Source organism: Lygodium microphyllum, chromosome 18 (assembly GCF_053477565.2).
Source record: "Lygodium microphyllum isolate KBCC chromosome 18, Lygodium_microphyllum_v1.1.10, whole genome shotgun sequence".
NCBI lineage: Eukaryota > Viridiplantae > Streptophyta > Polypodiopsida > Schizaeales > Lygodiaceae > Lygodium > Lygodium microphyllum.
The window spans coordinates 22,844,523-22,855,557 of NC_141152.1; positions in this window are offsets into that span (position 1 = coordinate 22,844,523).

Below are 11,035 nucleotides of genomic sequence, written 5' to 3' on the forward strand. Positions count from 1 at the left end.
AGACTTCCCACATATGTCACATTTAACACCTAGGGAAATGTTGGCCACCACACCACTTATAGCTAAATCTTGAGGAGACACCCTCTTCAAGGCATCGACAATGATTTGTCGATGTAGACCCCCATGCTTTTAGTATTTTTGGTGACAAAATCATAGGCTATCAATCTTACAACTTGTGCAATGACTCTTTGCTTTGCTTTGTTAATAAGTGATTCTCCAATTTAAGAACATTCTTCTCTGTAATAAGATCAAGTGTATAGCCTAAAAATTGAATATAACCATCACCAATATACCTTATTAGTGAGAAGGTGTTGTAGAAAGAAGATTTGCTATTTTTAATGGGATCTTTAGGGTATAACCTTCCATGAAACCAAAGATTAATATTCTTTTTTTCTTCAAATTTGACTACATACTTCATGGACTCTAAAATAGTATTAGGTTTTGTTCTTTTTCTAATTGGTTCATACTCACTTTTTAGGTCAATGTGAAGATAATAAATGTATATTTTACTATCATTACAATTTTTTTGGGATGATTGTCCCATAGTCAAGAATATGATCTAAAAACTTCTATGGGAAAAAATGTGTGAATTCAGAGAAGCAGAATGGGGAAGAAACTAGTAAGGAGGAGGAGAAAAAAACAAGACATTGAGAATGGAGGGAGGTAATCAAAAGTTTTAAAAAAAAATTCAACTTGAGTATTCACTTTCACTTTTATGAAGAGAAGGTTGGATCTTTATTAGGGCAATCATTGTCACCTTTATGGACACCTAGGTTTCTAGGTTGATGTAAGTCATAAGAATGTGGTGATAGTGACTTTTTAACGGTTTTCAATATGCTTATTTATTAAAAAATAAACTTTTTAAAACATCACATAAATTTTTTTCTCAAATATTTTCTATTTCTAGGATCTCTTACAAAGCTTTTTGAGATCTCGAAACTCTCCTGATGCACCAAGGAACTCTAGCTTTGTGCAAGCTTTAATAAATGAAAAAGCATGGGCAAGAGATAACAAGGAGAAGCTTTTGATGTGTGGACATGGATTGATATAGGTAAAGTCTCTCTATTGTGAATTGATCAAAACATTGATTTCAAATTGTCTATTGTTGTGCATGAAGACTACTATTTTTAAGCCATGGATACATTGATGTTAAAACTAATATATATGAACTCTAGTGCATATGAGCCGAATTATGTCGATTCTATACTAATCCATAGTCTGAGTTTGTGGTCTTCATGCAAATGTATATGCTTTATATGAGTTGAGTGCACAAGCTCTTATGTAATAAACTTACTCCATAGTTGGGCTCTCTTTGTTTATTAGATTCCTGTTGTTTTAAACATTTTGCTTCTATGGAATCTCTTCTCTCTACTTCAAACTCTTCTTAGATGAGCCTCAATGACTTTCGACCATACACGATAAATGCCTTGATAAATCTCTTATCTCTAGTTCAAACTCTTCTTACATGAGCCTCGACAAGTTTTGACCATACACGATAAATGCCTCAACACTGATGAAGCCAATTGCCGAAGTTGTGGAAGATTTGACGGAATATGCAAATGCAGTGGCCCTAGTAGCATCCAATATGGCAGAATTTCTTCAATAGGAAAGGGATTTCAAAGCCTAATTACAAAAAGTTACTAGAGTCAGAGAGAATGAACTCATTATATAGTGTATCTTGGCACTGGGGAAACATAAGCCTTTCAAAATTAGTGCTCACTTGGAGCTAGAGCCTTGTAAGTAGCTAATTTATCTTCTAATAAAATTTAAAGATGTTATTACCTAGGACAATTGGGTTGTGAAGGCACTAGACCCTAGATTCTACCAACAACACATCCCCCTCATGCCAAGCTATCTCGATCAAAGTGCAACGATATTAGATGAATCTATATATAGCGAAATTGGTTAAAGATAAATTGGATTGTCTACTTTGGGTTGGATTTATTGTCTATGTGGGAGTGGATTTCCCAATTGTAATTTTCATACAAACCTTAGAATTCGTGTCAATTATTGCTACAAATTGATGAATGAAGCCAATATTCAAGATCCATTTCCCCTTCCTTAACTAGATAGCATTCTCAATGAGCTAGTAGGATGCAAAAAGTATTTCTTCCTAGATGGTATTATTGGATATAATCAAGTTTGATTTGCCCTAGAATATCAATAAAAACTCATGTCAATTATTGCTACAAATTGGATTGTCTACTTTGGGTTGGATTTATTGTCTATGTGGGAGTGGATTTCCCAATTGTAATTGTCATACAAACCTTAGAATTTGTGTCAATTATTGCTACAAATTGATGAATGAAGCCAATATTTAAGATCCATTTCCCCTTCCTTAACTAGATAGCATTCTCAATGAGCTAGTAGGGTGCAAAAAGTATTTCTTCGTAGATGGTATTATTGGATATAATCAAGTTTGATTTGCCCTAGAATATCAATAAAAATTTGCATTCATAATTGTTTAGGGTGTCTTTGTTTGTACGATGCTGTGGTTTGGATTGAGGGATGTCCCAACATCATTTCAATGGGATATTTGGAGGATTAAATACAAGTTGGCAAAGGGATGATTCTTCAAAAGTCAAAGGATTAAACAAGTGTTGACTAATCTAATGTAAATTGTCAATTTAGTGTAGACTACTATCATATCCATTTTCAAGCTCATAAGATGTCATTTTTTCTACAAGTTTAATGGATGTTATTAATACTACTAAGTGAAAACATGCAAAGGGAAATATATTTAAAAATGATCAACTTTCTTCATTATTCAATAAAAAAGCTAACATATAATGGTGGAATGAACTTTCAAGATCCCAAAAGACCTAGAAGGTAGTCCTATGAAGAAATGAAAATAAATCACCAAATATAGATACCATATTCTACAAACAATAAAGAAGTCCATATTTCGATCTTGTAAAATTTCAAAAAGTCTTAAATACTACAATCTATGAATCCAATACCAATGCTTAAAGTGAAAAAACTATTAATGGAAAAAATTATCCCTATTATCGCTACGATTGTAGCTAGAGAATCATCAATATCTTTGTTGATATTTACGATGGTATATAGCAATGTGTATAGGTCGTTTCCTTGCCACCTCTCACTGTGCTGCTGCATTTGCTCTAAAGAGTCTATGGCCTTCTCCCTCTAAGAATCCTCAAGTCATCCTAGTCTAGCCACTCGAGCTTCCCCACACCACTTTTCATTACCTTCTATATATTTGATCATCTGTGGGACATATAACTACACATCAGCTCCATCATCCACCCTATAGAGAAATAATCGATTCAATAGGTACTCGAAACTTCTCGTGTAAGGAAGTTATTACATAGTCCTTGCTATCCTTTGGTACATTCTTCCATAATGATCTAATACATTGTTTCTAAAAACATGCTAGTACAACTCATGCATATGCATAATCCATCTCTTTTCCTAATCGTTTATGTATACAACACCAATTCTTTGCTCCACCAAGTACTCATAATGTGGTGGGGTAGGTCTAATATGAGTCCTCTTCTGCCTATAACCACACTTTTGAGCATAACTAGGAGATCCATGTATATCTGGTATGCTTGTAGGGGTGAAACTCTTAGAAAAGCACCCATAGGAGTGCCATCCACCATAGATAGCTGAGTAAATCATGGTGTCATAGAAGTAAAAGGACCTATAGGTTTAGCCAATCCTTGGATGTCCACTAGATTAATGAGAGGGAGACATGACATCAATGTCTCCGCAGTAAATACCAAAGCTACCCTCTCTAGAACTATAATGTGAGTAAGGAGTATCAAATAATCGCAAGGTTGTAGCATCCATATCTCTATAGCCCCCCCCCCCCCCAAAACCATCCTCGGTACAAGGAGAGAAAGTCTATAGCTTCCCAAAGCATCCACCACAGACACCACCAATACTAGTCAAATAAGGTGTATCTAAGTGTAACATGCCCACATATCGGTTGTCCAGACACATTTTTAGCGGTCCATTGAGAGAGGAATCTAAGCGACGCTGCCTAGCACTCTGATGGAATGTTATGGGATTTGTCACCTAGGGTTTCTCGAGTCCGCATTGCAATAGAACGTTCGCGGCCGAATCCACTAGGATTGACCTGAAATTTGGGTTCTTGGTGGCCAAGGTCTCCTGTCAGCATTCTAGCATCAGGTCTTGGACATCCTACTTTATGCAGAGATACCCAAGCCAAAGCTGACCCATGCCACACTTGGTTAAAAGAGAATGGGAAACAAGAGGGATGCGCCACTCGACCTCTCTACTCGGACATAGTCCCATTCTAATCCCCTAAAATGATTTACAATTCCTAAGGATCGGACAACAGTAAGACCTTGTGAGAAGCCTCCTAGTTCTTTGGGACCACCTTGCTGTAAGGTGGATCTGTCCGGGGTTCCGCCTATCCGCTTCCCTCAATAGGCATTCTTTAGTTATTTACTTAGGTCCTACCAGAAATATGTGTGACATTTAAAATCAGCTTTCTTAATTAACCTTTTAGGAGATAGGGTTTGTTTGCATAATTTATAGCACAGACATGAATATAGAGCAAACAATCCTTTGGACAAACAAGTTTCTTAACTTATCTTCAAGTTAATCTTTGTCTCCTGCCCATATAGGAGAAATTATGTCCTTCTATCCTGTAGAAGTAGCTAGTTCAAATCACATGGCACCAAAAATTTTTGTCCTTTTTCTAGAATAGGATCTTCCAACGCCATAGATGTTGGGGCCACGGAGGTCTTCAACTCCATTCCGAACTCGGCAAGGGGTGTCCAAAGCTCCCCTAATGACCCCCAAGTTGCCTAGGAGTGAAACATTATTTCTGTGGTTGAACTTTTCACCACTCAACTTCGGCCCGTGAATCGAGCAGTGCCCTTTTTGGGTTGATTCGCAATGCGATCATGGAGGTAATCTACCCGTGCAAAGAACCTTTCCTTAATGAAATTATTTAAGAATCAAGCACAGTCAAGGCAATCATCCCTAATATCATCTTCCAAGAAAACATTCCTTTATCCCCATGGCAAATTTTCATCACAAACCCCCACCATGAATTTACCATCAATCATAAGCACTTGGAATAATCAGCCAAATGACAATTCAACAATTAGTTGAATGTAAAAGCATTTACGATGTTGTTTGATCAACCCACAAAACCAATTGTATTTTTCCAAACAATGCAAAAATAGATGTGATAACATTTTTCATCTGCATATTTCCTCTCCTCCTTGGGGTGCAAGAGCAATACCATGCAAAATTTTACTTAACACTTCCTTCCTTTGGCTAAGACGAATGATGAGGTCTCATACACTGTATAAGATGTAATAGGATTTCTTATTATTTCAACCAAGAAAATGGATGTGGATGCATAAAATCTATCTGGCTTAATTGTAGTTTAATGTGTATTCTTGAATATTTTCATGTATATATTAGCATGATGTTTCCATGCAATTTATGTGCAATTTAATGGCTTCTAAGTGCAATTTTAATCGATCACCTGAGATGAATGTGATGAACAAAATTTTCCTAGTACGCTTATTATCTCAAAACATGCTCAATTAAGGTGTGATAATTAATGTAAACATTCTTTCTCCCAATTTCTTTTTCCTAATACAACGGGGTGTACCTGATTTATAAGAGATGTGTTTCCCGTAGTTGCAATCCCTTGGTTCACAGTCCCGTTGGTTGTGGTGGGAGTTTTAGCATTTGGAGAGATCTTTTTAGGGGCCATTGTCCACAAGTGGATTCGAGAGAAAAAGGATGAGGAATGGATTTGAGATGGGAGAGTGTAAGAGAAGATGGCTTAGTCGAAGGCCGATATAGGGGTAATTGAGCTAACTCTCTCGCTTGCAACCTCTTGGGGTAACTCCTCTCTCTCTCTCTCTCTCTCTCTCCACTAGTTTTTTACCACTACTCTTATATCGAAGTAAGAGGCTCTCATCACCCACATGTTACGCTTTCGGGAGAACCATACTACATAGATCATTATTTCACCGTAGCTACCCTTTCCTACCATGGGGGAGGAGAATCATTGTATATCTCAAAATGTCCCATGGGTCATAATTTGGCCTTTCGTGGACGATAATAAACTACACTACTCTACTCTACTCTCTCTCTCTCTCTCTCTCAAGCTCCTTCTTGTAGCCTCTTGGAGGTATATACTTCTACCTCCCTCTCTTGACCTCTCTCTCGCAGCCTCTCAAGGTCTCTGTATGATTCTCTAACTGATCCCCATGCCTCATATTTATAGCTAAACAAGAGAAGAAGGGTTGTTGTTTTTGAGAAGAAGAGCTCTTTGTGGAGGGTATCTTGGAAAAATCAGTGATTTGATGCTCAAATCATAAATATGATGGTTCCATTGGCTTCAAAAGGGGGGGTACAACTCCAAGACACACTTGATTAGAAATCTTCCAGATCACTCCTTCTTGTTCGAAGTGCTATTTACTGTTTGTAAACAGCAATCACGGGACACACGATTTCGCCAATCCTTCTTTTTTTGTATTAAATCTCCAAAATAAGTTGAAAAGAACCACTTACTTTTTTTTTACATGACATCCTGTTCTAGAAATCTCCATAGCTTTTCAGGATATTTACAATAAGTAATATCTAAAATATGCAAATTTTGCCCAAAAATCTAATATTCTTGGATCATCCATACACATTAACGCTAGTGATTAATATGGCTCATAACTCTCGTTCACATTGTAACTTCCGTGAAGGGTGGCAATGGTCCTTGTCAATCCGAAAAAAATATCAGATTACGACTCTTGGTTTTTTTAATATTAAATTTTAATTAAATAAACATTGTTAATTATTAATGTTAGTTAGTTTTTTCTTTAGTTAGTCTTTAGTTAGTAACCTTACTAACTTATTAATTGACTAACTAACTTTCAAACTAACCAACTAATTTTTAATTACGTGGAAGTATTTACACTAAGCCACCCCCTTCATGTCTAACCTAGAGCATCAACTCCGTCAGTTGAAGATCGACATGTTGAAGTGTGTTGAGACCAAAATTCCCACATTTCAATCAAGGCAACTCCACATCTGCTATGTCCCTCAAACAAGCCATTTGATTTAGAGACATATACATGAAATCTCTTGTAAATCCTTATCTATGTAGTAATATTGCTTATCCTAGTCTTTGGAGCGTCTATATAGTAACTTGCACAATAAAAAAAAAGATATCAATACATTCAATCAAAGGTGAAAGCGAAGCACAATAGTAACATATATTTGTGGACTTGTAAGTTAAAAATATGTAATAAAGTACTAACATAAGCAAATAGTTAATGAATGTGACAACAATTGGATGTAAATATGATCAATACTATGGCTCCATAAGAAGTTCGGTATAGCTCATGTATACACCAGAAGGTCTATGCAAAGTTCTCCATAAGAGGTAGAGTCTTTTTCACTCTCAAAGAATTCTTGTATACTAATTATCTCCTCCATTGGATTATTTGTGCTTCTCTCCTTTACAGGCCCTAAGCCCTCCTCATTCTCCACTTATTGCAATAGTTGCTCCCTTACCTACATACTCTCCATATCCATGCTATGGACATTGCTTTCATCATGCATTGGAGCCATTTGAGGTGTTATAGTGTAATACTTTTATACAAGTAAAATTTAGTTGGTTAGTTTGAAAGTTACTTAGTCAATTAATAAGTTTTTAAGGTTACTAACTAAAGAAAGAACTAACTAACATTAATAATCAAAAAAATTATTTAATAAAAAATAAATTAAAAAAATGAGAGTTGTAATCTGACATTTTTCCTAGATTGACAAGGACCGTAACCATCCTTCACATAAGTTACAATGTGAACGAGAGTTATAAGCCATATTAATCACTAGTCTTAATGTGCATGGATGGTCCAAAAATATTAGATTTTTGGGCGAAATCACGCACGCCACGATCACAGTTTACAAGCAGTAAATAACACTTCGAACATGAAGAAGGAGTGATCTCGAAGATATCTAATCAAGTGTCTTGAAGTTTTATCATTCTTTCAGAGCTAATGAAACCATCAGATTTATGATTTGAGCATCAGATCATTGATTTTTCCAAGATCCCCTCCATAAAGAGCTCTTCTTTTCAGCCACAGCCCTTCTTCTGTAATTCACTATTAATAAGAGGCATGGGGAGAAATTTAGAGAAGCACAATGAGACCCCAAGAGGCTACGAGAGAGAGGTAGAGAGAGGGAGGTAGAAGGATATCCTTCCAAGAGATTGTGAAGGAGCTTGAGAGAGAGAGAGAGAGAGAGAGAGAGAGAGAGAGAGAGAGGAGTTACCATGAGAGGTTGCGAGGAGAGAGTTAGCTCAATTCCCCCTATCTTGATCTTCGACTAAGCCATTTTCTCTTACGCTCTCTCATCTCAAATTAATTTCTCCTTATCTCTTGAATCCACTTGCGAACAATGGCCCCCAAGTGAGAGATCTCTCCAAGTGCTGAAACTCCCGGCACGACCAACGGGACTGTGAACCAAAGGACCATAACTACAAGAAATGCATCTCTTATGAATTAGGTGCACCCCGTTGTATTAGGGAAAATAAATTGGAATAAAAGAATGTTTACATTAATTTTCACAACTTATCTGAGCATGTTTCGAGATAATGAGCGTACTAGAAAAATTTTATTTATCACATTCATCTGAGGTGATCGATTAAAATTGCACTTAGAAGCCATTATATTGCACGTAACTTGCATGGAAATTTCATGCTAATATATATATGAAAATATTCAAGAATATGCATTAAACTGCAATTAAGCTAGATAGATTTTATGCATCCACATATGTTTGCGTGGTTGAAATAATAACAAATCATATTGTATCTCACAAAACATAGATTGAACTGGTGATAGAATATGTAAGGTTCCTAGGAAGTTGAAAGAATTTCAAACCCTAAAGTTTCAGAAGTTGAAAGGATTCTTCTCAAGGCCCATCTTCCTTGAAGCTGAAAGGAATTCAAAGTCCTGAAGTAACTATATGATGTGATAAATCCTAGTTCAAATGAATAGGTAGGGTTTCATTGTAAGAAAGCCAATGTCCCAAATTGTAGTCAACATTGTAAGGATACTCCTTCATTTGAAAGATTGAGAAAATTAAATTAGGTTACCTCAGAAAATCTCAAACGGTAATGAGAATAAATCCAAGACTAGATGCTATCGTATCAAATCGGAATTTCCTTTGGCAGAGAGAACAAAGAATTGTCTAGTACATACTGTGTTTGTACTTAGGAAGACCTGTTTGGAAAAGGAGTCACCTAACAAAGAAATTGATAAGAAGAAAATCTTTCAAATTGGATTCAGGTTGAAACACCTCGAAAAGGCGTGTTGAGCATCCCCAATTAGCCACCAACCCTATCCAAGGGGGTTTTTGATAGCCATGTCGGGAATGTGGACCGAACCCATCATGAGAGGTCTCTCCGTAGAAACGTATGTTTGTAGGAGGATGCTTGGGTGCTAGGGGGACTCTGGCTGTAAATCTCCTACCTTCGAGTCCTACTCAGATGGTCTATGTGACTCGAGAAGGGATCTCGAGGCTTTATTACTAGTGCAAGAACGGAAACTTGGAGGAAAATAAGACGCATCCTTACGGACTACGAGAATCGTTCTATGGACTCGATTTATATCTCAGTTGAAATTTTAATATCAAATTTACTTTCAAGGAATTTGTCTAATCTGATTTTGTGTTAGTGCATAAAATTGCATAAAGGAACATGTGACTAACGGGTTAATTAAGGAAGCTATTTGTATGTATTACCACTAATGTGCCCTTAGGTAAGTAGGAAATTAAAGCTATCAAGGAAAGCGAGTGGGCGGAACCCCCGATAGGCCCATCCTACAATAGGGTAGTCCTAGAGAATTGGGAGCCTTCTCAGTATTCAAATTGCAATGACGTATTAACCTTAGATAATGTAGGGTAGAACCCTAGCTCATATTGTTTTAGGGGACCGGAATGGGATTTTACCCTACGGGTAGAGAGGTCGAGCGATACATCCCTCTCGTTTCCCATTCTCTTTGATTCAAGTGCGATATGAGTCCGACTCGGTATAGATGCTTTGTGCCCTCGTACCTATTTATGACATTATAGCGCTCTCGTACCTATTCAACCACTTCTCCATGGATGCATGGCATAGTGTACAAAAAAAATTCACATTTTTCTCCATGATTCCATCTATCTAATTCTCTATCCCATTCAATTCTTATATCTTCACTTAGTCTATCATCGTCCTTCAATATCTACAGCATTATATGGTTTATATGCGTTATCAATAACCACTTAGATATATGTACTAATGCCTTCGACACTAGCCATGCTACCATCTAGATGAGCCCGTTGTCACACAAATCCTTTCAAGGTTCTAATGAAGCACTCCAAAAAGAACATCCATCAAGTATGGATCGGTCCTGTAGTCTTCACTTCATCCCCTACAAGATATACTCAGAGATGGGCTTGTATTGTAAGCATGCTTATGGGTAAATACTTCTCAAAGAGACATACTATCTTCACTGTTCCTTGCCTTGCGAATTCAATTGAGGATGTCCTTATCTCCTTTTGCAAGATCCATTGCACTAAGTTAGATAACTTACAAATCACGGAAAGTATCTCTAAAGTGAGACAACATGTGATCAAGATCAGTAGTATTGAACTACACAAATTCAATTGATGATATCTTTATCTCCTTTTGTGAGATCCATTGTACTAGGCTTGATAACTTATAACTCATTGAACATATCTCTAGAGTTAGACAACCCGCGATTATGATTGTGGTAGTGTGAACTGCCAAAAATTTAAAGCATTATATACTACACATCAATGTAAAATATAAAATACAATGAGCATTTAATCAATTCATTGAGAATATTATGACTGGTACAAACCTAATATATCGTATATCAATCATGAAATTTGAGTCCTGTTAGCCGATTATCTTTAGAAAATGTGGACATGAGAAATTTCATCATACCTGTCAACATGTGGATGAACTTGATGATTTACTTCAATGTGCAATGCTCTTTGATAGACATGACCCAAG